General features: G+C 49.8%; 1 non-coding gene across 1 annotated transcript; it reads right to left on the reverse strand.

Annotated features, from left to right (window-relative positions):
• Positions 1-11,751: 11,751 nt before the first annotated feature.
• Positions 11,752-11,873, reverse strand: LOC142437704 (small nucleolar RNA SNORA28). The gene has a single exon (XR_012782234.1). It is a non-coding gene; the product is annotated as a small nucleolar RNA SNORA28 (small nucleolar RNA).
• Positions 11,874-25,727: the final 13,854 nt, after the last annotated feature.

Raw genomic sequence — 25,727 nt, forward strand, 5'->3', positions numbered from 1 at the left:
ATCTGAGCTACTGGAGTTCTCAAAATCTTCTGGTCTATCATGGAAGCCCAGTTTCTAATTCTCTCATCCTAATTTTTCAATCTCTGAACTTTGCGTTCTCGAAATCTTCTGATCTATCATGGAAACCCCATTTCTAATTCCCTCATTCTAATTTTTCCATCTCTGAACGTTGCTGACTCCATGCCAGTTCGTAGAAAAATCAAAACCAAACCCACTGGCATCAAGTCGTTGATGACTCATAGCAAGAGCAGCATGGCTGTCTAGGGCTTCCCAGGCTGTAAATGGCTATTGGAGCAGAGAGCCTCATCCCCCACCCTGGAAGAGCTAGTGACTTAGAACTGCTGGCCATGTGGCTAGCAGCCCAACACATGACACGAGGGCTCTCTGCTCCTCATGCACAGTCCTCAGTAAAGTGTGATGAAATGGGTGCACCTCTCCGCAGTAACTCCAGCGTCCCGTGCGGACTCCTGGGCTCCGGGCAGCGCTGTGGGAGGCGTGTGTCCCTTCGATCACCTCAGTCTTGACTCCTTTCTCTCTCACTGAATGGTGCAGAGCTCCGCAATCGCTGGAGCAGCAGAGAATTGATTTTTTTAGTTTTTAACTGTTCCTTATTATTATTATTATTAAAATATCATTCTATTGGGGGCTCTCACAACTCTTTTTTTCTTTTAAATCATTGTATTGGGGGCTCATACAACTCTTTTGACAATCCATCCATCCATACAATTGGGTAAAGCACATTTGTACATTCATTGCCCTCATCATTCTCAAAACATTTGCTCTTTCACTTAAGCCCCTGGTATCAGCTCCTCATTTTCCCCCACCCTCTCTGTTGCCCCTCCCTCATGAACCCTTGATAATTTATAAATTATTATTTTGTCATATCTTCCTTCACCCACTTTTCTGTTGTCCGTCCCCAGGGAGGAGGTTATTTGTAGATCCTTACTGTCGGTTCCCCCTCTCTACCTCACCCTCCCTCCACCCTCCTGGTATCACCACTGGTCCTGAAGGGAATCATCCACCTGGATTCCCCGTGTTTCCAGTTCCTAGGAGATAGTGTCTTCGTGGGATGAATGAATTAGGAAGCAACTGTTGGACAGATTGGATCCACTTAAGATGGATTTATTTCCACCTTCCCTTTTTATCACCCAGTGACTGTCATTGCTGTGCTCACACCATGAGCATCATTGAGAATGAATGGGTGGGGAGTGGCAGGGGGAGTGAGATGCGACAGTTTAAGTCAAGGGATGGAGAGCCAGCAAGGAGCTACATGTTCTTGCTTCCATGTCCCTGCTCATGGGTGTGATGTCTACAGGACATCCTCTGGTGTGGCACTGTTCTGCCCGCAATGAAGCTGCACTTGCAGGTGACAGATGTTGGGGTGAGAAACTTGCTGTATTCTCCTTGAAGAGCTCATGGTTTGGCACAGGTGAGCTCACATGGCCTTGCTTCGTTGCCCCCACGGGTGTGCACGCCCTGCTTGTGTAGGATTGTGGTCTTCAAAGGAGCCCCATTGCCGCTGTTGGGTACGCATTAGACTCCTCACCTCCAAGTCAATGGTCAAACCCAGTTGGATGTTCCACCAGTCACAGATGAGGCTGTGAAGGTGGACAGAGCCTCAGAAACCCTACAGCGTGTCACTGTGAGTCACAATGCATTCAATGGCAGTGGCTTTGGATGGGTAATCTTCTACGTAGTTTAAAACTAGCTCACTTGATCATCACAATTTAACCAGATTTATGGGTAGAACTATCTATATCTCCCCAAGAGATCAGGTAGCAGTCTTATGCTTGGGGATCACCATGACATGAGGAACTATCTGAAAGGTTCATGGCATTAGGAAGGTCAAGAATCATAATCCATTATGCCTGGGGCCCTAATAAAATGAGAAGAGACAGACAGAGGGAAGAGGACCACGTGAAGACATAGGCAGAGTTTGGAGGTGCGCTGCCAAAGCCCAGGAATGCCTGGAACCTCCAGCAGGTGCTAGAGACAAAGCAGGCATCTTCTGGGAGCTTCCGCAGAGTGTGCAGCCTCGCCAACACCTTGATTGTGGACTTCTCACCTCCAGACTCTGGGAGAGTACAGTTCCCTTGTCATGAGCCAGCTCCTCTGGGGAAAGCTGTCACCGTGGCCTCAGGAAACAGAGCAAGCAAGATAAGGCTGCTACCATTGGTCCTATCCCATAAAAACCAAAACACTCACTGCCATCAACTGGATTCTGACTCATAGCGGCCCTATAGGACAGAATCGAATTCTCCGTGCGGGTTACCCAGGCTGAACATGTTTACAGGAGCAGAAAGTCTCCCCTTTGAACCGTCAACCTTGCAGTTGGCTGCCCACGGCATAACCCACGACTCCCAGCGACACAGAAGCTCAACGAGATGAACTGATTCACTTCCTAGTCTTTGGGTTCCAGTGGAATGTTCCCAGCATGCTCGTCTTACTGCCTGGCTGAGTCGGGCAGTGAGAACTAGGGAGTAGGCAACTGCCGAGGTTGGCTGGCATAGCAGGAGACCCAGTGCAGGCATTCATTCAGAGCTCTGAGAAGGTTCTACGGAACCGTTCCCCTTTAACATGAATTCAACCTGTTACCTGAGACGGTTTAGAGTTCAGAGGTATCTGGGCTAGGAAATGACAATGAGGGAAACTTATCAATCTACTCTGCCGCCAGCGTTTCTCTTGTAGGGTACATCAGTTCTAGCTATGACTTACTAGGCCCGCTACGGGCATTGCATACTGGAATCAAAGTAGTTTTAGCATTAATTACCCAACAGCATTCGCCACCTTTCTGTCACTTTGTAGCGCTCTGGTGTCTTGTATGTTGCGATTGTGGGAAGTTCTGTAGCCAGTACTTCACATACAAGCAGGGTTAAGCAGCTAACCAGGTTTCTATGGAGCCTCAAAGACAAAGGTAGATAAGGGGTAAAGGCCTAGTGCTCTGCTTCTGAAAACGAGCCATGGGACACCCTCTGGCTCACAGCCGAACCTTGTCCAGCACAGCTGGAAGATGAGCCACTGAAGTTGTCAAGCCCTCAAGATACAGTGTCTGCAGTAATGGACTTGAACATGCCACCGATTGCGGCGACGGCACAGGATAGGCAACGTGTGGTTCTGGTTTACACGGGATCACGAGGAGTTGGAGCCAACACCAACCACAACACAAACACCAACCCCCAAAACCAAACAAACTCACTGCCTTTGACTCCATGCTGACACATAGTGACCCTATAGGACAAGGTAGAACTGCCCCTGTCTGTTTCTGAGACTGTAACTTTACTGGAGTAGAAAGCTCTTTCTGCCCTCAGGGTGGCTGATGGTTTTGAACTGCTGACCTTGTGATTAGCCACCCAAAGCACAACCACTACACTACAAGGGCTCCTTCAACAAGGACAATAACACGATGTTGGCACTCAGAGTTTAACAGACTTAGAAGCTGCCACAGCTGCCACTTAAGTGGCAGAGTGCCGAATTAAATCCAGGTCAGTTGTCTCCGAAGCCTCCCTTCATGACATCCAGTCACTCAGCGTGGGAGCCCACACAGCCACGGAAGAAGCACAGTGGCTCAGACTCTGGACAGGTCGCTTTAACTCCACCCCAGTACCTGGTCAATGTTTCTTGAATGAAGGAATTGTTACAGTATTACTCCTTGCACAGAGATGAATTTTCCCTTCATCGTCCTACCAGCATAATGCCTATAAGAGGGTGAGTCTAACACCGCTATTATTGAACCTGTACCCATCTGTTCACCTACAATAAGACATAATTACAAATGATTTAAAAGGTAGTTTGCTAAAGATCTCCCCAAATACTTCAGCCACGCAATCATGAAATCTATGAGTATTTGCAATGCAGTTTTCTCCCGTGGTGAAGGAAGGAGGGCTCGCCAGGAGAACCGTCCTTTGTGAAGGTGCACGCCTGCTGAGGCAAAGGCAGTCAATCTGGAATCCCAGCTCCAAATTCACTGTCCCGAACCATGATGATCCTTGGCCTTCCAGGTCATGAAAGGAGCACACATGTGTCCTCTGCTTCATGACCCTACGGTGCGCACCCTCTCCTGTAGATACTTGCCACGGTGGTGTCCATCGCACAGGCACCAGGGGATCCATCTGACAGATGTTGAAAGTAGAGCTCTGAGGGTTAAGCCACTCTGGGGTGAGTGGTGGGCGAGGCAGGTCCCTCGAGCCGGTTCAGAGCCTTTGCCCTGATGCTTGTGGTCCGAGGACCACACCGTACCATGGTGCCTGCCCTCTGTCCATTGCTGTCAGATCCATTCCAACTCTTAACAACCGACTGTGGAGGACGGAGTAGAGCTGCCCCACTGGGTTCCCACTGCTTTCCAAACACGGACGACCACATCCTTTTCCCATGGAGGTGTTCAAACAGTCAACCATCTGGTTCGCAGTCCAATGCATAACCCACCACACCACACAAGGGCTCCTCATTGAGGGGAGGAGCTAAGGCTGCCTTCTCACTTAACTGAGGGGGGTGACAGTGAGTCTCAGCATGCCAGCTTGCTAGTCTCCCAACCTGGATTGTCCTCCTTTCTCTGTACCCGGCCCACCTAGTCCTGGGCTTGCACTAGCAGGTGCTCAGCCAGTGCTGAGGGTGATGACCTGAACTGGTACCTAACAGAGCCATCAAACATGAGTATTTTGGGCCCAGACTATATACACATGACACAACTAGGATGAAGCCAGTGAGGCCCTTGGGTGGGGGGGGGGCTGTGTGTGGGGGGGTGGGTAAGAGGGTGGCAAAAATGAACAAGCCACCCCTCTCATGTGCTGAGCCTGTGCTCACCCAGACCTGTGTACGAGGACCTCCTTTGATCCTGCATCCCAGGTGACTTGACCATTTCAGACTAGCTCTGACCCGGGATCTGGGCACATTAATTCTGCCTCGCTGTGGTGGTCAAACACAGTGGTGTGTGCTCAGCCTCTCACTGACAGGCTGCAGATTGGAGTTCACCGGAGCACCTCAGAAGTAAGACCTGGCAATCGACTTCCCCAAACCTGGTCATCCAAGGACCAGGGGGCACAGTTCTCCAACTCTGGGGATTCAAGTGCTGACCCATCGAGAGGTTTGATATCAGCTCTGGTTACACCCAGACTGGCCACATGGCTGACCAGCTCAGTCACAGCTGACTTAACACCCAATGGAACAGAGCACCCTGAACAGGTTCTGGCACATGCTGTTGGGCTCAACGGTAACCCTTTCTCATTGGATCTCCCCTTGGACTCATTTTAAAGCGGTGTCACTTTTTAATATTTCCTGTTTCCTTTTCCATCGAGGATTTTGGTTTGTTTCTTGTTTTGCATTTGCGTGGTTTTCTGTGTATGTAATCTAGGCTACAGAGAGAATCACTGGATCACTAATTCCTTAGGGGCATGACTGGGAGGTTCATGGCGGGGGAGGGGATGAGGAGCTAACAACAATGGATACGAGAAAGAAGGAAGTGTGCTGGAGTGGATTGTGCACAACGCTTCTTGCTATGGCCGAACACTTAATGGCGATGCTATGTGAGTTCTATGCCAATAAAACCACTAGATGTATAAAAGGTAAGGACGTTTGAGATGGTTTGCATGGTGCTGAAAGCATGGTTAATGACTCAAATAGGACAGCCATGACTGGGAGGGCTTCTATATTCAGGTGGCGCCATGGGCTAGGTGTTGGGCTGCTCCTGGCTAGGTCATCCATTTGATTCCATCCACCGCTCAGCGCGAGAAAGACGAGGCTGTCTGCTCCAGCTGCAATGTCCACCAGTTGCGCTCTGTCCTTAGGGTCACTGGGAGGCGGGATGGACACCATCGCAGTAGGTTTGGGCTGAACGCCGCAGCGTAATGAACAAACAAAATCAGAAACCCTGCCTGACCCAGGAGCGCAAGTCTTCTTGTCGCTACTTTCTTTCTTCCTTTTGATGTGCTTGGCCCGGCAGCCTCGGTCCTGTTGGAAGGACACTTGAGTAGGGCGCTCCCCCTACGTTCACTACATTTCTGCAACTTGTTAACAATAAGAATGTAGCTAAACGTCATTTCATCTTTAGGTTCCTTCTTATGCCTTCTAAGGTCTGGCAGGGAAAAGAGAAACAGGAGGGGGAGAGGCGGGGGGTGGGGTAGGGGAGGAGGCCCCAGCTTGCTAATGAATGGATGGCCATTAATGCAGGGATAATGAAAAACATTCATTAGTGTCGCTGCTATTTAGACTCCTTCGCAGCTTATTTCAGGTGACAGATTTGGAGAATGTCCTTCGTCTGCTTGTCGCATCTTACTCAGGACTCCCGACTGGAGCTGACGGGGAAGCTTAAGCTGAAGTTCCTTTTTAAAATGGCAGGGTATGCTCAAGGAGCTGTGGGTTGTGAGCTTCCTGCATTTTACTGAGCTGAGGAAGCGACCCGCTCTGTGCGGGTCATCACAGAGAGGCACCTTGCTCATCCCGACCGCTCATGTCTAACTGAACCTACAGGGTCAGCAGTATACCTTGCAGTGAGAAGTGATTTGGATTTCAGATGGAGCATCCTGGCAGGTTGACAGATATAAAATTAAAAAAAAAATCATTCATCATGTCATCAATTTATTCTACTGAGCAGGCACGCCTCGGGAGCATCTTATTCTCCTGGCATTTATAAATTATTCACCATTTTGAGTTAGCCATTGAAGATTCACTGAGCACCCATGCCATACTTTATATTAAACCACAAACACAAAAAATAAAATCCACTGCTATCAGGCCCATTCTAATTCCCATTGCTGGAAGCCAGATTCTGATCACAGATGTGGGTCCCCAGGGATCCACAGGCAGAAAATCCATACAGACCAGGCAGCTCTATGTTTCTCCCTCAGAGCAGCTGGGAGTTTCAAATGATTGATCTGGAGATTAGCAGCCCAATAAGTAATCCACTGCAACAACCAAGCTCCTAAAGAAAGGCGAGGCGTGCTGCTCCCGTAAGGAGTTGCCGTCTCAGAAACCTACAGAGACACGTCTATCCCGCCCGATGGGGTTGCTGGGAGCCAGAATCGACTCAACGGCAGCATTTTTTAATGCAGAAGGAAGACCTAGCAATTTGACTTTCAAATATTGCTATCTTGACTACCTAAATGGTGTTCCTCTCTCAACAGCAGCCTCATGGCTATGCATTTGTCTGAATGATCTCCTCATCATTCATTCAACAAACATTTAGTACTTACTTTGTTTCAGCCACTAGGTTGAGTATTAGGACTAAATAAGAAATGACTCCTGTTCTCCAGTTATAAATAGAGGGTACAGTCTAGCATATAAATAGAGCGTTTAAAATACCGCATGATAAGCGATAAAGTACTAACAGGGACCGACAAGCCGGTTTCCCTGGACTGCTTAGCATGTTGGTGTTGCCAGTCGGTGTCTGAATTGGACCTTGGAGGATGGGAGGTTGCAGTGGAGCCGGATCCAGAAAGACTTGAGAGCAAGAGACCACATTGTTTAGACGTGGAGCTGTGGGTATTCAGGGTCTGGTGTGTGAAATGCAGTCTGACGAGGACTGGAAGGTGAAGCTGCGTAGAAAAGGTCAAGATGCCGGGATAAGGAGTTTCATCACACAGGCACCACTGGCGGCAATGAAGCAAGGGCATCCTAAGGAAGTCTCTGTTAGGTAGGACGTGGTGATGGGACGGAAGCCCAGGCAGTCTAGGGCCAAGCCCATGAGGCAACCAACAACAGGCTTGACTTGAGTGGAGTGGGTGGGCTGAGAGATCGCATGGGTTTTATCCTGGAGATTTCCATCTACGAAATCGTCCACAAGATGGAGTCACTAAGTGTGAAGGCATGAATGGGAGAGGAGTCTAGTTTAGGCAACGTTGCCATTAATCAATTGATTGATTCAACTTCACCCTTCAGTACCTGCTCTGGGATAATAGAGTTGTCTCTTGAAGTGTTTGTCCTTTGCTGTATCAGAAGGGACACTGCTGGAAGAAAGGGGCATTTCTTCCTGTCTATTTCTTGTTCCTGCTGCATGATCCTTCATGACTGCAGATGTATGGGGCAGTCAAAGGTGCCCCAGCCCCATGAGCTGTCCAAATCCCACAGTGCCTTGGTGACCTTGCTGTTCTGACTTAGCCTGGTCACCCTTGCTACAGCCCTCCCTCTAGAGATCTGTCACCTGGTCCCTGTCCCCAGACCGCATGGTTATATGGTGTTCTGAGGTTCTCTGGACAGCAGTCCAGCGACCTGGTGCACCCACACTGCAGACGGTTGCTTCTTGTTGCTCAGGAACCACAGGTCCCTTCTGGTCCGACAGCTCGGCAAATTACTGTGTCACCCAGTGGGCTGCAGCCATACCTTCTCCCAGGAAATCTGAGCTCCAACCTTGGGGTGGGGTCCTACTTCCAACTGTGTCTCTCCTTGAGTTTTCTCTCTCTCTCTCTCACTCTCTCTCTCTCTCTCAGTCCTAGGCAATTCTTCGGAGCCCTTCATGCCTTTAGAGGTACCCGCATCCCCATCATAGTTTACTAATTCCATATACTGACCTTCTTAATTACTGCAACAATGCATGCATTTGATGTGCTTTTATTACCCCCAAAATGAGGTGCTTATAGCAAGCACCCCCTTGAAGAAAGACGAGGGTTTTTAATTCCATTAAGCAACTCAGAAACCCGCAGGGGCTGTTCTGCTCTGTCGTTCAGGTTGCTGTGAGTCAGAATTGACTCAATGGTAGTGAATTTTCTTCTTTTCCCTACAGAGTTCCCTCACCACTCACTCAGCTGTCACTTTGTTATAGTGTGGTGGTGTGTATGTTGCTGTGAGACCCGAAGCTATGTCACCCGTGTTTGACCTATCAGCAAGGTCCCCCAAGGTGAACAAGCTTTAGTGAAACTTCCAGACGAGGACCAGACTAGGAAGAAAGCATCAACGGTCCAGGTCCGAGGACTTCCCCACTGATACTCTTACCAAGAGTGATGGGGCATTGGCAGGCCTCGTATGAAGACGAGCCCCTGGGGTCGGAAGGCACTCAACACAGCACTGGAAAAGAGCTGCCTCCTCAAAGCAGAGTCTGAGCAGTGAGCTCGAACATCACTCACCCGAGAGGAGGTTGCAGGGCTGGGCGGTGTTTTGTTCTGTCGCACAAAGGGCTCTCCGTGCATAAGGATGGCACCTCGCGGCCACCCTCACAATAGGATCCCCAGGTGGGGAAATGAACTAGGTGAATGTAAGTGAGGACCCAAGAGCTCAGGAGCCAAGGTTGGCTGGGCAAGATGGGCAATCAGGTTGTCATTAGCACAAGGATGGTAGTTGAAGTGGATGAAGTCTCCCAAGCACGGTGTTCAGAAAGTAGAAAGACCAGATTCCTTCTTGGTCTCTCTCAGGCCATTCTCATTAGGAATCAGCAAAAGAAGGGAAAGGGGGCAGGTGCAGAGGTGGGAGGAAATGTCATGTAATTGGAGCAAGGGCAACACAAGATGTTTCGAACCATTCATGGATCACGTTGGAACGTCCAGGGTATACTAGAAGTTAGCATAATCTCAGAAAGACCATCCGCAAATGTGTGGTGAAACCACATCGCCTCCATAATCCCCGCCTCTTGGCTAAGAGTGAAATGTTCTTAAAGGGTAGCTCATGTACCAGGGCCCTTTGTACATGGTGACACACCCCCATGGGAAGTACTGCAGCTCGGCTGATATAAGGCCCTTGGCTCTAACGGTCCCTGAGACTCCCAGGGGAAGACGAAGGGTTTGGGGCTGAGATCCTCTTTGATGTCAAGCCGGCCCCAGAGAAATATGCAACACATTTCCATCGCGTTGCTCCAGAGGTGGGGTTTGAGAACGATATTGCACACACACACCCCAAAAAATAGCATACCCTTGAACTTGAGTGCCTGTGGAGCGGATGTGGAGTCAACTAGAAGCCTTCGGAATGATTTGAGAATGCCTTCCCCATTCAGACATTTCCTGAAAGTGGTCTGGGGATCGGCTGCGGGTGACACTGAGCCAGGCAGTGTTTTCTATGGTTGTACATAGGGTGCTGTGAGTTGAAACCCACTTTACCACGGTGACAGCTGAGCGCTGAGCTGCCCAGTGCCTCACCGGATATGTGGTTCTTTGGGTTTGCAGTGAGAGTGCCTTGGAACTTTGACTGTGAAAATCTGCAATGACAATTTTTGACAGGGCCTTTGAGAAGTAGGGCCATTTGCCTGGCAACTCAGCTTCCTACATGAGTGGCTTCACACATCTCGGGATCCAGAGCTGCTAGGTGTTCTGCAGGGTCTTGTGCCCCTGAGAACTGGCAAATCGTAGACTGTACTCTCACTAGAAGATTCCTGGTGGCACTGTCAGGTAAGTGCTGGGCTGCTAACCATAAGGTCGGTGGTTCAAACCCACCAGCCACTCTGCAGGAGAAAGCTGTGGCTCTTGGCTCTCTCTAAGGATTTACCCTGAGGACACCTTATGTGGATAGGGTCACTGTGCATCAGAATGTACTTGGTGGCACTCGGGGGAGGGGGGAGCTTGATTTTATCCAGTGGGGCCATCTCTGTGTTCTATGTTCAGGTTCTTTGCAGCATTCTAGTTCTGTACTGTTAGACAAATCAACGAATCTGCCAAACTGCTTTCTAAGAGTGAGGGCAGAAGGGGATTAAGACCAAAAGTTCTCAACCTGGGGATCATGAGCCCTTTTTGGAGAAGGATTGATTCAGAAAGTAGCAAAATTACAGTGATGAAGTAGCAACAAAAATAGTCTTATGGTTGGCGGTGGGGGAGTCAACATAAGAGGAACTGTATTAAACAGGTCGGGAAGGGGCTATCCCGTCAGACCTTATGATGGTTCTAAGTGGCAGCTTTTTAGAACAGTGATTTCTTAGGCACACAAACCGTTCAGTAGAGCAGGCATGCTATCTGGGCGAGGGAGTTGGAGGTGTGCTTGAGAGGAGGGCCCCATGGCCACTGTCAGGACCCCTTGCCCACTCTTTCAGTCCAGTCAACTCCAACCAAGGGTGACCACTGGTGTCAGGGTAGAGTGATGTTCCACAGGCTTTCAATGGCTGTTTTCCAGAAAACAAAACAAAAAAACCCCAAAGAGTCCTTTGAGTATCTCATAGGCTCCAGACCAACTAAATAAAATGTGTCCGCCTATAGAAAGACACCTTATTATTGAGTATATGCTGCCCTCTACCGGACACAGTAGTATTGCAAGCATTTGATTTAGAAATTACTTTCCCTTACCAAACTCTCTGGCAAGTGTACCTGAAGGCTGTGATTTCTCACCAACCAAGACTCAGGATAAGTCATGTCAAAATGGTAGTCATTCTACCTTTGGAAATCGTTCCCAAAGGAAGACGCAGTGATATATATTTTCATTATTTTGCTTAAAAATATATTTTTGAAGACACAAAACACAAGTCATACACGCATAGCCAGGAGACCCACCCCTATCGGGCAGTCTGTCGCACTGGACTGGACATGTGTGTGTGTGTGGCTGGCATGCTGGTCACTGGCGTTTCAGATAGCAGCAGGGCCATCCTCAGGGGAGAGGCTGCAGTGGCACTTCCAGACCAATGTCGACGAGGAAGAAAGGGCGGGTGATCGGCACCAGAAAACTCACCAGGAAAAGCCGGAGGAGTCTTGGGACGCTCCGAGTGTGCTACCTGGGGGACGTTTCTCGAATTCACTGGTAACGCATGACAGAAGGCTGCAGACCTTATACCTCAGAGCCATCCCTAGGCCCTGGGCAGGGGCCCATTTTATCTCTCTCTCTCTCTCTTTCTTTCTTTTTTTCTTTCCCTTAAATGTTGTTTTAGTCTACCTAAAAGCTAGCCTCACTGAGAGAACACTGGAATGGGTCAGACGACTTTGCTGCCGCAGGTGCAAGTCATGACAGACAGTCTTGATCATCTGCCATAGGGGCTGCTCCTTGTGAGGACTCCACGTGGCCAACGCACCGAGCCGCCAGGACCCCGGGACGGGGGGCTGGGCCAGCGCTCCCATATGCAAGAGCACGCTTCCTTTTCTGCTATGGACAAGCGTTTCTTTTTGTCTCCCTATGATGAAGACGCGACACCAGGCTCCTGGTCATGGCCTTCGTAATCTTCAATTCACTGCCCCGTCCAATTAGGGTAATTACAAAAACAAATCTCAAGGGATTTCTCCTGCACCCCGGGAGCCCTCTCATGGCCCAGCGGTGGCTGACAGGCAGCCACAGTTAGGATGACCACGCTCCCCAATAGTCCGGAACCGCGGTTTAATTGCCACGTGAGTTGGCACCATGTTGTAAATAGTCAGACGGCTATCATTTCAGGATCATTAAATTGCGAGGAAGAAGATATCCCCAGCAGACTGTGGTGGGCGGGTCACTGTGTTCCGTGAGAACAGCACAGCGACCAGAAGGAACACGGCGGCTTCATCCCTCGTTCTGGATAAGCCTCTGACGACCTCCCCTCTGTCCGAAACGGAGGGACGGGAGGAAAGTGGTTACTAAGCAGCGGGCATTGGAGAGGTGAGCATAGATCAGAGGGATAAACTGACCTGAATGCTGACAACTTTGTCAGTTGATCCCCCTCTGCTGTACGCTGGACCTGACCTGGTTTTCAATATTTTCGGTATTTTTGTTTCACGTTGTTTTTGTTTGTTCCTATTAGTGTGTATCTCAGGGGTGTTATGTTATTGGGGGTGACCCACGTGAAGTTGTGATGTATGTATGTCTTTCGGTACTGATGAACCTGTAGGGACAGCATGTAGAATAAGGGATTTTTTTTGGGGGGGGTGTTCAGCGGTAGGGGGATAGATGATAAAAGGGAGACGATGTCCAGCAGTCCAGGAAGAAGAAGAATGTTTGGAAACGGACTGTGGTAGCAATTGTACAATACTGCTCGACGTGATTGAACTATGGAACCACATAGATATTCCCTCCCAGTTAATAATAAATTAAAATACACATTTAAATAAATGAGTGGGGAGAAGAGAAAGGCTGTGGTATGGGATGATCAGAAAAGCTAGCATCTTTAAAGAAAAGAAATGCTTTGAAATATTCTCCTGAGCAGGTGTTAACCCCAAGACTTGGCTTCCTGCTAGATCTAATAGGCAGTCGTCACAGGGTTTTGCAATGATACGTTCGAACCCCAAAAACGCGGTCAGGGGAAGAAATGATGGAGGGGACTTGGCAATGCTCTTAGAGTACTTGAAAACCACAAAAGAATAGTAACCTTTGTGTGCCAGAGGAGAACCGTTTCCAGGGGCTGCTGTTTGTTTTGTGGCATTAGATCACCAGGCTTTTCTGCTGAGAAACCTCTGGGAGCGCCCGGGGTGAACTGACAAGCTCTTCTGGTCAGCACCCGAGCGTGTTAGTATTTGAAGGGGTGTCATAGGGCCAAGGGGTTGGACTTGTTGGGCTTGGCCTTGGCCCCAGGTGCAACATTAGATCAGACTTAGAAAATAAGGCGAGACAGAGATGAAATCAATATAAGGAACTTTAAAATGTCAGCCCTGTTCAAAGAAAGAAAGAGCTGTTTGCTCCGCGAGTGAGCCACCAAGAGCTGGGAGATTGTGCAGAAATCAGCCAAGTGTCATATGACTCCTTGGCTGTCATTCTATGTTACGGTCTTAACCTAATACAAGTCGTTGGTTTTCCATTACCCTTCTCTGTGTATCTAAAATCAAATAAAACTCATAAATGAACTTCTCAGAACCTATATAATTATGCTCAGAACTTTGTAGGAATTCATGAATATTAGCACTTCCTCTTACCAGGATCCTTGTGATTATATGAGGAAGTTGAACAAATGTGACACACTCCAGCAGGCAGGAGTTTGGTTTCTAAAAAACAATCATATACGCTATTTTCCTAGGAGACGGGCATGGATATTTATGAAGAGGGAAAGGACAGGGACGCTTCCACTTGGCCAGCTCATATCTGGGGCCGTGACAAGACTGTGACCAAAGGATTTGCTTTCCTCGCCTAATAGAACACATTTAAATGTTTGCTTTACCTTTGAGAGCCAATCGGCAAATTCCTCACGGGAATTTGAATTCGGAGATTGAATAGAAGAAATTCCTAATGAGAAGTTCCCCAAAAATGTTACTACATTTAGGAAGGTCTCGTCACGAACCCGTATTTTTATACTTTAAAAAAACAACAAAAAAAGCAGCATGGTAAAGGATGGATAAAATGCTTCTGTTGAATCTGAGACCCTGGACCGTGAGGGTGGGACGGAGCTCACGATCCTTGCCTGGCTTCAGAAACTCCAGTTTTATGGAGGCAAACGTGGCACATGGGCCCAAACGATGCTTCCTTATAGTGTACGTCCTCATAAGTACAACTTGCTACGGTCTAAATAAAGCACCAGAGGAAACCGGATTCACATTAGTTTCAAAGCAGTTTCTCAAAACTGACTGTGGCTATGGAAATGTTCAGTGTGCAAAGATGCCTTTGACTGCAAAAGGGGTGAAGGCTGGAGGTCCGTGATTTCTCATTGAAGCCTGGTGCGTTAGTACACTAGCAAGGCTTTCCCATTCTTACTATATATATTTTTTGAGGGGTGGGGTTGCTTCAGTTTATTTTATGTTAAATCATTTTATTGGGGGCTCTTACGTCTCTTATCACAGGCCATCCATCCATCCATCCATCCATCCATCCATCCATCCATCCATCCATCCATCATGTCAAGCACATTTGTGCATATGTTGCAAGCATCATTTTCGAAACATTTTCTTTCTACTTGAGGTCTTGGTATCAGCTCATTTCTTCCCCTCCACACCCTGTTTTCCCAGTCTTCTATCCAGCCGAAAGCCACACTATCATGGTCCCAGAGACACATCCCTCGAGACGCTGGCTCTGCTGGTGACGGCGCCAGGCCACCAGCCATGTGATGTCTCACATGCATGTCTGCCTGCTGACACTGGAGAACACAGCCCCTCTGTGGCCTCGCTATCAGTCTAACCAGCCAGCCTCACATTAAGAGAAGCCATTCAACAGAAATGTCAAGGTGGAAACTCCCTGTGCTTGGGTTATCTTTGGGAGCTCCAAGCAAGGTGGGTCAAAATAACCCTGATTTGGATAGTCATTGGAAGCAGTAGTTCCGTTTCCGCTGGTCCCCGGTTTCTGTGTGATGTCCATTGCCCCCAGGGGGCACTTTTTTTTAAGACAACCTGATCAATTTGGCACCCTAAATCAGGCAAAGACGATATATGCAACTGCATACAAAGAATCACAATCTCCTTCTACTTAAATAAACCACAGCAGTGGTTCCAACATAAACTGGAATGGATCTGCGAATTTAAGGCAAACTGAAAAACACCCCCATAGAAAAGTTTCAGGCCTCTAATGTCACGGAATCTAGTGCTAAATGAACCTCCTTAAATCCTTCAGCTTTGTCCGAATCTTATACACTTTCAGGCAAAGGCAGCAGACCGGTGTCTAGAGCTCTCAACCTATGCTGCATTCCGAGAGCATCATTCCGGATCTTTGAGTATGCCTGCCTTTTTCATGGCGTACTCTTCCACTGGGAGATTTGATAAGTGGGATGTAGGAATGGCTTGTTCTGTTTCTATCATTCTCCACAAATCTCGCTTGTTGGATAGTATCACCTCCTTCACGCAGGTTAACCCCGCCTACCTGCTGGTCTATTATCTCCTCCTCCTCCTTCCTTCACATCCCTTCTGTGGTTGTTACATCATCTGGTGCCAACTTAAGACCATTAAGAGTGAAGGGGTGGAGCTTAGCCTGCCATCAGGTCGCTGCTTGATGACCTCATTTGGAGGCACAAAGGCGATACATAGCTCACTGGAGGTGGGATAGACACACACTCTGTTTCGTATTCCTGATGACAAGACACACGGAGCTACACTAGAGCCCTGGAACTGGAGGAGCCACAGGGAGACCCCTCCCAGAGCTGAGATGCTTCCACTGCCACTGGATCCACAGACTTTCCATCCACTGGTTCCTGATTGTCCCGCATTCAGCATCATTGTATGTGTTTTGAGAGTCTGAAGGGGAATTTATAGATTGGTATCAGACATATGAGCTAATATCAGACTCATAGACTTGATCTGGACTGGGCTGGAGTGTTTTCTTAATGTAGGATTGCTCTTAGATATAATGTTCTCTCTTACACACATAGGAATGTCTAGGAATTTGTTTCTCTAGTCAATCCAGACGAATACACCTTCTAACCATCAAAGTCTGTTTCTTTTGGTATGAAAAACTTTTCTTGATTAAAAAAAATTTTTTAAACAGTAGTCTCATACAATATTTGTCCTTCTGTGATTGATGAATTACACTAAGCATATGTCTCCCACTCCCTCCACGGGGTGCTTCACAATTCATCATGGAACCATTCAACCTTAAACAAAGCTCTCTTAAGCTTAGTTGGAAGACAAGTGTCCAAAGAGGGCATGCCAACTTCATGTCCACTCCAAGAAAGGACATACCCCCAGAAAGGGTATGATAAATGGAACTCAGTGCCCCGATTCCGTGGGATTCTGGTGAGAATTTCTATCTAGGGGGCTGCACAGCACAGACGTGCAGGGATGGCTATTTATGGCGATAGAGTGATGGGTCAATCCAGGGGGCGTATAGGACCCAAACAGGGCCAATTAGAGTTCCATTGCATTCACTGAGGTCTCCCTCCCAGAGACCATGACTGTTCTGGATTCTAGGGCATGTCGAGGGCCAGCTTTTCCTCGCTGTGTAGACAGACCCTGCCAGAAAATGAAAGCAAACCGGCGACAGGTGTAGTGACAGATGACGTCCCTGTAAGGTCTGCAGTTATCCTCGCCTGAAGTTGAGGAGCCCTGGTGGCATGGATGGTTACGCATTGGGCTGCAACCGCAAGGTCATCAGTTTGGAGCCACCAGGTGCTCCTTGGGAGAAAGACGAGGCTTTCTGTTCCAGAAAAGAATTACAGCCGCAGAACCCCAAAGGGGCAGCTCTACCCTGTCCTACAGGGTCTCTATGAGTCGGCATCAACTGGGTGACAGTGAGTTTGGATTGTTTTTGAGTTTGGTGGAAGCAGAAGCTGGGTGTGTGTGTGTGTGTGTGACACCTGCTCAACTCCTAATGGAAAGGCTCGGGGTTCAAGAAGACCCACTAAGTGCCTTTGAGGAAAGGCCTGGCGAGCTGCCTTCAAAGAGCCAGCCCATGAAATCCCTCAGGGGCACAGCTGTGCCCGGACGTACAAGGCCCCAGGGACTCGGAATCGACTTGATGGCAGCCCGCTGGTTTTTGCTGAAGACTGTTAGTTTGGGATTTGTAAGGGAGTAATACCGAGTGACTGTGGGCCCTTCATTAAAATCGTGCGCTATGGTTCTCCACGCTCAGACATGTAGATTGTCTGAGAAAAGGAAACCGTTCATCCGCCTCTCCCACCAGACTGGAAGCGAGTCAAAGCAAGGGGAGCGCCAGGTTCAGTTCTGGGTCCCAGGAAGCAGCTCAGGTCCTTGTTGCTATCCAGTCGATTCGGCGGTTTAAATGGAAGGCTCTAGAATCAGCGCTTCAAAAATACCAAGCCAAGGATCGTCCACGATCGAATGGATAAACACAATGATTTGCGTGCATGCAACGTCGGTGGGAGCCTGTCTCTGCCGTTGAGAGAACGACGCCCTGACGCCAGCTCCGGTGGCTGAAACGCGACCACGTCGTGCCGAGTGAAACCAGAGGACCCACAGGGTACGGCTCACTTCATGGAGTGTTGGGGGGTAAACAACTAAGTAGAGCCCCGTGTTTATTAGTGGTGGCCAGAGGCTGCATGGCTGGGTTGGGGTGGGGTGGGGTTGGGAGGAGATGGAGGGGAGGTTAGTTAGGGGGTTATTGCTGAAGGGGTAACTGAGTTTCTGCTGGGATGACGAGAAGCATTCAGAAACAGAAGATGGGGACGATTACACCACCCGGCAAAGACAATATACTAAGTGACACGGAATTGCATAATTTAAAGCGGGTAAAAGTGGGCTTTGCGCCCCCGCCCTCCCCTTTTGCTACAGTCGAGGGGCTTCTAAAAGGTTGTGGGGGAAATGGACAGAAAAGGTTGTGGGAATTTCCCATGCATGCTTTGAAGCACCCTTGTGTATCAGAGCCCGAGAGGATTTAAGAGAAAAGGCCAGCCCAGGACATGCCCTGCAGGCCCGTGCAGACACGTGAGTTCAGCACGGGACGATGGCCATTGCGCTGCAGGCGCCTGCAGCCTCAGCGCGGGGCAGGACCCAGCAGTGCTCAGCACTGACCGATGGAAACCCATACATAGCTGTTCCTCACTGCAAGCCATTCAAATCCGAATCTTGTGAGCAAGGACCAGGCATCAGGATTGTTCCTGAGTCCCCCAGGGGGATACTGAGGTCATCCCCAGAGAGGGCCCTCCTGTCACTAGGTCACAGGCCTGAAGAACAACCTGTGCTCTGAGCACACACCCGCTTTTAAAGCATATGCAGAGTGGGGTGCAAGGGGCCAAGAAGCAGCAGAACCGGCATCTGGATGCACCTTCCTCAGGGGCACGTGTCCCTGGTGGCGCAGAGTAAAGTGCTCAGCTGCTGACCTGAAGGTCCATTGTTCGACTCCACCCCCATCAGGCCCTCTAGGGAGAATCCACTTCCCTAAGCATCAGTGTAGATGAGAGTAGTCGCTTGGATTTCTTGGTCCTTAGACAGCTGGCCGGATCCTCAATCCTACACTGAATGTGGTGGGTTGCCGGTCGTGTTTGCAGAGTTCTCTGAGAGGCAGGACCCATGGCTGTTCCCTGGCTCACGGTAGCTATCTACCGTCTGCGTCCACTAGGGGGTTTCTAAAAGTATGTGGGAAAATGGAACTGAAAGAGAAGAGTCATTTTCCATGAACTCTTTGAAGCACTTCCTCCATCTCTACCTAGGATGAATACATCTGCCTTTCTATGTCCCTGGACTTTATTTCTTCTAAGTAATTGGTTCACAGGATGAGGGGATAAAAGGAGGCCGGCAAGTTTAAAAACTGTGTTTGGGCACCAGGCTAGAGATGCCGCTGTCCTGTGTCCCCCACACCCAGAGGTCAGGCAAGAGATGAGTGAAGGACAAGGGGCTTCTGGAGTAATGCCGAGAGACAGTCCTCAGACAGAAGACACCCAGGGCCCAGCCTCCCTCCTTGGCCCCCTTTGCTGTTCTTCAGGCCTTCACCGGATTGGATGAGGCCCACCCACACTAGGAAGGGGTTGCTGCTTGACTTCAGGCCAGCTAACATCCTCACAAGGAAGCGCGTCATGAAAGAGCCAAACAACTGGGTACCACAGCTTGCCAGGCTGGCACACAAATGAACCATCACCTAGGGGAGTCTGAGTCTGAGTACTCTAGCCGACTGAAACCCGGGCAGAGACCTAGGCGTACTGAGCGGCTTCACCCAGCAGGTGAGAAGTTTCCTCTCCTACCCCAGGTCAAGGGAGGGACTGAAGACGCACGCGTGAGAAGAATGAAGATCGGAAGGTTTCAGGTTTCAAGTGATTTCTCATCTCTGAGAAACGATAGCTGTGAACAGTTTATAGAAAAGAAAGCAGGAAACAAAACAAACAAATGGCCTAGCAACTCCGTTTTGGTGTTCATCCATACTTCCTTTTCTTCACTGAACAAATGTATATGAAATATCTTATCTGTTCCCGAGGCTGGATTCCTTGTTGGGGATATAAAAAGGCATAGATCCCCGACTCTCAAAATGGACATGGGCAATGTTTTAAAATAACAGGTTTCATTATTTTTAAAAGCGGATCATTTATTGGGAACTAAAACTCAGGATCCTATTTTTAACATTTTCAAGCAACAACCTCCTGAAGGAGAAGTCAAGTAATAAAACATGTGGTATAATCAGACAAAAAGCCGTAGCCAACCACCCATAGCTGGTACAACCGCTTTCTTGATCCATCTAAAACTGCTCAAGAATATGAATAGACCCAAATCCCTCTTAATTTTCCTCAGGCTTTTTTTTACATACCTAAAGACCCAGTTGGTTGGGACTTAGACCTGTGGCTAGTGATTGAAAAGTCATGTGTTCCTCACAGCCCCCCAGGGGCTCTTACGGCTAACCAGGCCATTCACATCACACACCATTGTGGTTCCTGGGAATTAGGCACTGGGCTCCAAGGGAGAAGGGGAAGTGGCTGAGAAGCCACAGGGAGCACGCAGTGTGCTCAGACGCAAGTCGGAAAGAACAGCCCTCTGTCCGTCTGTCTGTCCCCTTGCCCTTGTAGGGAAGTGGCATCTTGTTTAGCTTCCCATTTGACTTGGGGGAGAGGTAACCTTCGGTCAGGCTGACCCTCTCTGGCTGATACATGTGTAATGGCGTTATGTGCGGGTGGCACTCAGGGTGAGAGCATTCACTGCAGAACCAGTTGGTCGCATGGCCCCTCCAGTATTTACGTTCCCAGGTGATGACCTTGGGCCTCAGAGCATTACTGTGCTCAACTCGATTCATCCTAGCAGCAGTTCTTTATGGGACCCCCCAAGCCCCCGCCACTTCCCGGTAGAGGCAAGTGACGTGCAAAGTGGGGGAAGGCACTGGACAGAGCCTTCCAGGTAATGGGTGACGGAGCTGGGTCTCGGGCAGTCATCCGGGATCCAGGGCTTCGTCCTTTATCCCCACACGTGACCATGTCCCATGCAGGTGTCTCAGTCCCAATGTGTTAGGCTGCTCACTACTTGGAGGGGAAAAGATGGAGCTTTCTACTCCCATAAAGAGTTATGGTCCAGGAAACCCACAGAGCCAACCCTCACATGTCCTGTAGTGTCTCCAGGAGTTGGAATTGACTCGCTGGCATTGGGTAGTCCACTTGGCCTCAACGTGTAGGTTGAAATAGCCATACTCAGGGCTTGGCTGCTAACAGAGAGGTTGCAGGGTCGAGACCACACCGAGGGTGCTGGGAAAAAAGCCTGTTTTGGAAAATCAGCCAGGATGGAGGGGTTGCCCCACCGGTGTGTGAGATGGTGCCAGCGGCAGCAAGGGCAGGGTGGGAAGAAGGGGGCGCTGTCTGAGGCAGGCTCGAGGGAACCCAGCCTTTCCAAGATGAAGTGTGACGGCCCGGTATCTGGGCTGGCAAATGCGTCTTTGAGGTTACCATCTATAGACCCGTGGACTATGGAAATAAGTTGGAAGTGGGTGGGAGAGCCGAGGTGGGGACATGCTGGTGACACAGGGCATCCAAGAGACGATATCACTCAAGCTGTTGAATACATGACAGTGGAGCCCGTGGGGTGGACATGGAGATGGTGGTCAGCACACAGCTGGTATCCAAGATGGTGGAGGCGATGGATCAGCTTGGCAGAGAAGCTACTGAGAGTAGACTGAAGGGCGGACCAAAGAATGATGTAAGAACAAGAGCAGGTAGAACCAAGGCAGAAAGAGCTTAGGTACAGTCCGAGGGTGGAGGGACTAACAGCCAGGGAGGAGGGACAATGGTGTTTCCAGGAGGGTTGGTTTCCAGTAAAGTAAGGGAAGGTCTATAAAGTACTCTGCATGTTTAGAACAAAGACATCGGGTCATTCTGGCCAGAGAGGATGCTGTGACCTGGGAGACTGAACCCAGACTGAGACGGCTTTATAGTCGACAGAAGGACGTCTATACGACAAAGTAGGTGTGTTGTGTGTGTGTCTGTGCAGGTTTGTGTAGAGGTGTATGCATGTGTGTGTGTGCAGGTGGATGTGTTGGGTGTGTGTGTAGGGAACGGGAGGATGATCCATGGCCCCAGGAGGCTGTGTAAGTCAGCAAGGAGGCTATACTTTTTAGCAACGGAGAAAGTACGGTGTCTTTCAGGCTAATAGAGAGGGTCCCCCCAAATCCCCAAACCCACAGTCATCAAGTCAATTCCAACCCTCAGGGGCCTTCTTAGATCAAGGAGAACTGCCCCTTAGGCTGTCCGAGGCTGCAACAGTTGCTGAAGCGGACAGCCTCATTTTCTCCCTCAGAGCTGCTCCCTTGGTGGGTGCAAGCCAGCGGCCGTTCCTTCGGGAGCAGAGTGCTTAACCAGTGTGCCACCAGGGCTCCTCCAGAGGCAGCACAGGGGTGGCTAAAGAGGGGCAGGGCGGAGGTGGGGGAATCGCTTCCATCAAGAGCACGGAACTCTTGTACCGTGACCAGAAGTGTGGAGACAGAGAAAAGGATTTCCTTGGGGCCAATTCGTTTGCATCAATTTTCCTTTGCGAGACCCAGGCACTACTGAAGGGTCTTCTCACGTGGACACGAGGTGGCGTTTAAGAGGAAAAGGTCGGCCAAGACCGGCCGGGGCCCTCGTGAATTCTTCAGTCCACGTAGGTCTTCTTTTCAGAAAGGCTCCCGTGGAAGAAAGTGTGTGATCGCAGAGGTTTGGGAACTTCCACGCAGGCCGAGTTCCCCACGTTCACTGTGATGTGAGCAGCTCGATGTGGAAGCCGTTCTGATCGCAAGCTGCTCCCTGGGAATGGAGACTCCCCACCCAGAGGCCTTTGGAGAATCTCCTGCTTCTTTACTTTGAAGGGTACCCTGGTGCGCTGGACACTGATGTATAAATGACCTTTCCTGGTCTCCACTAGTCCCCAGAAACAAAACAATTAGTAAGGGGGATTACTTAAAAGACAAGAAAGCACTCCGCTGGCGAAAACCAGTGGTGTTTTTAAAAAGCAAACTTCTTGCTCCCCAAGGAAATGCATTTAAAATGGTTTCTGCCCTGAAATACATCTCCCTGTTGTTGACTTGTGTTTTTTTCTTTTTTTTTTAACAAGAATTTCCCTCACAGCGGGAATGGCAGCCACTCCCTCACCTCGCCTGCCTGCTTCCCGTGGGAATGTCTGTCTGGCATTTGGGTCCCCTGTGAGGCATTTAATTGCTGTGTGTGTGTGTGTGTGTGTGTGTCCCAAGTGCACGCCGGCACGGGGGACTGATGGAGAGCAATCTGGGCATGCTCAGTGTAGAATGGGCTGCTGCAGAGGTGTCTAATGAACAAAAGTTGCATGCACAGGGGACTCACCCTAAGAGATCGCTCAAAGGAAGACCCAGGAGCCAGGCGCTGCCGAGCTCCACGTGGGCCCCGGAGAGTCTCCAAAGGTTGGTTTGAGAAGTAGGTTGCCAGACCTTTCTTCCCGGGGGCCTCTAGATGGGCGAGACTCCCCAACCTTTGAGTGAGTGAGTAGTCAAGGGCTTAACCATTTGTTAAGCCTCAGGCCAAAGAAGAACTCTTTCTGGGGCATTTACGAGGAGAAATTCCTTAACAAGGTACCAGCTGGTGCTAAACCAATGACCGCGTCAGCTGCCCCTACTCCCAGTTCCTAACTCACTGCCTTCCAGTCACAACCGACTCACGGGGACCCTCCAGGACAGGGTGGGACTGGCCCGGTGGGCTTCCGAGACTGTAACTTCACTGGAGTAGAAAACCTCAGCTTGATCCTGAGTCGAGCAGCTGGGTTGATTTGAACTGCAGCCTTTGCGGTTCTCAGCCCAGCTTGTAATCACTACGCCCATTTCACCGCCTCCACCTTGTAAGTGCACCCTCTTCTAACACTCACGCTGAGTTCAGAGGACGGCGCCTGTTCGTGGGCTCGCAGGATCACAAGAGAGCGAGCCCTTCAATCCACTGATGTACAGAAAGCGAAATGCTGGTCGTTGGCGTGGGATTTGCTAGGTATGTTCGTGCATGGATTCGGTTGCTAATTCCTTAAAGGGGCTACGTCGGTCCCACTGGATGCCAAGAGGCACTTCTCAGCACTGGATCCGAGAAACGCCGCAGCACACCGCGTTGAGAATCCCAGGGTCATGTTCAACGAGGGCTTCTGTACTGCTCGGGGTCCTCCGGGAGTGGCGCGGTGGCATGGCAGTTAAATGCTTCGCTGCCAACTCCAGCATTGAAGTCTGAACCCACCAGCTACCCCGTGGAGGTCTGCTTCCCTACAGGTACACAGCCTTGGAAACTGCCCTTGGGCTGCTAACTGCCAAGTCAGCAGTTCAAACTCACCGGCCTCATCTGAGGGAGGCAGATGAGGCTGTCTACTCCTGTAAAGATTTATAGCCTCTATAAACCCCATATTAGCTCGCTAGGAGTCAGAACCGACTCCATGGCCGTGGGTCTGGGTGTGCTGTAGGGAGTTCCCGGATGGTGCTCACAGAAGGTTAGGGTTCATCCAGAAGTGCCTCGGAAGAAAGGCCTGGTGATCTACTTCTGAAAAATCCATCACTGAAAACCCGAGGGAGCCCCACTCGAGTCATGCAGTGGCCTGGAGTCAGGATTGCCTCGTGGCGGCTGACATGGGGGTGGGGGTGGGGTCCCTTCTGGGGTGCTTTCCGGCGACTTCCTCAAAGTAGCTTCTCCATCATGGCTTGGACGTTCTAGAAATCTCCCGTGGATGAGCCTCCTTGGAGACCAGGAATCCTGCATCCTCACACCTCCCCAGGTAGTTCTCAGTGACAGACTGAGAGTCACAGGTTGACCCGTCTCAGGAGGGTGCGATCACTTTGGCCTGATGGCTAAGATCACGTGGGCAGATAGCAGGCATCAGCATCAAATCCTGTATTGTATTTACGTAGACGTCACTGCCACATTCCCGGCTTTTCTCATATGCACCAGGTAGGCTTTGTTTATTTGCTTACTGGCTTTAAAAGACAGAATTCATTTTCTCCAAGTCAAGGCGGGAGTCGTGTCGACTCCTGAGAGTCCGTGATGGACATGGAGCTGCTGGTGGCGGCGGGCAACCCCAGTGTTCCTCTGCGGTCGATGCGTCCGTCTGTCTGCATCTTCACCCTGGAACATGGATTCTGTTCTTCTCAGAGCAGAGCAACCAGGAGCAAGTGTTAGGAACAACCGTCTCTCTTGTACGCATTTCAATGAAAACAAAGAAACAAACTAGTTTTGTAGGCATGTGGTTCACAGGCCATACAATTGAATTACTCGGGCACGGAAAGCAGAGATGTGCAATTGTTACCACAACCACATTCCATCGTTTTCTTCTTTCTCGGAATCATTGTTGTTCGCCTACACCCTCACACCCACCCTGCCAAGCCCCAGGTGGCCTTTACCTGCCTCTACTGGGCTTTCTCTCCAGCAACAGTTCCTGCCTCAGAAACTCACCTTGGCAGTTCAGCCCTGTCCTGCAGGAGGCTGTGAGCCGAGTGGGCATGGACGCGCTGGTTGTGGTCTTTTAGATTCTGCCATGCAGGCGGCTGGGGTTCTGCAGATCTGTGCTCTGTTTGCAATGGCAGGCCCTACACCGGGAGACTGCCGAGCCCTTCCTTCAAGGGGCCTCTGGGTGAAATTGAACCTCTAGCTGTTTGTTTAGCAGCTACGCGCATTCAATGTTTGTGCCAGCAAATGACTCCTTTGCCGTGTGGCAAAGTAACATAGGAGGCCTGATGTCGCGGTGGGTTAGCTGGTGGGATGCTAGCCCCAAAGTCAGCAGTTCAAACCCATCAGCTCTTCTGCAGGAGAAAGACGAGGTGCCCTGCTTCTGTAAAGATCGTCAGCCTCCGAAGCCCGTGGGGACAGTTTGCTTTGTCCTATGGGGTCACTGTGGATCAGCATGGGAATCAGAGGCAGGGAGTTGGGTTTTTGGTTTTAGCGAGTACAATTTATAACAGTCCACCTCCTTTGCTTATACCTTTAAAAATAAAAACAGAAATACTCATCCAAGCAGACAAGAGCACCCAAACTCAAAACCATCATGTTCCAAGGCTGTGAATCTTTATGGGAACAGAACCCCCCATCTTCCTCCTGAAAAGCAAGGGGTGGGTTTGAACAGTCAACCTTGCAATTAGCTACCCCTCACCTAACCCACTGCACCACCAGGGATCTTTTTTTCCCCATCTGG

Source organism: Tenrec ecaudatus, chromosome 1 (assembly GCF_050624435.1).
Source record: "Tenrec ecaudatus isolate mTenEca1 chromosome 1, mTenEca1.hap1, whole genome shotgun sequence".
NCBI lineage: Eukaryota > Metazoa > Chordata > Mammalia > Afrosoricida > Tenrecidae > Tenrec > Tenrec ecaudatus.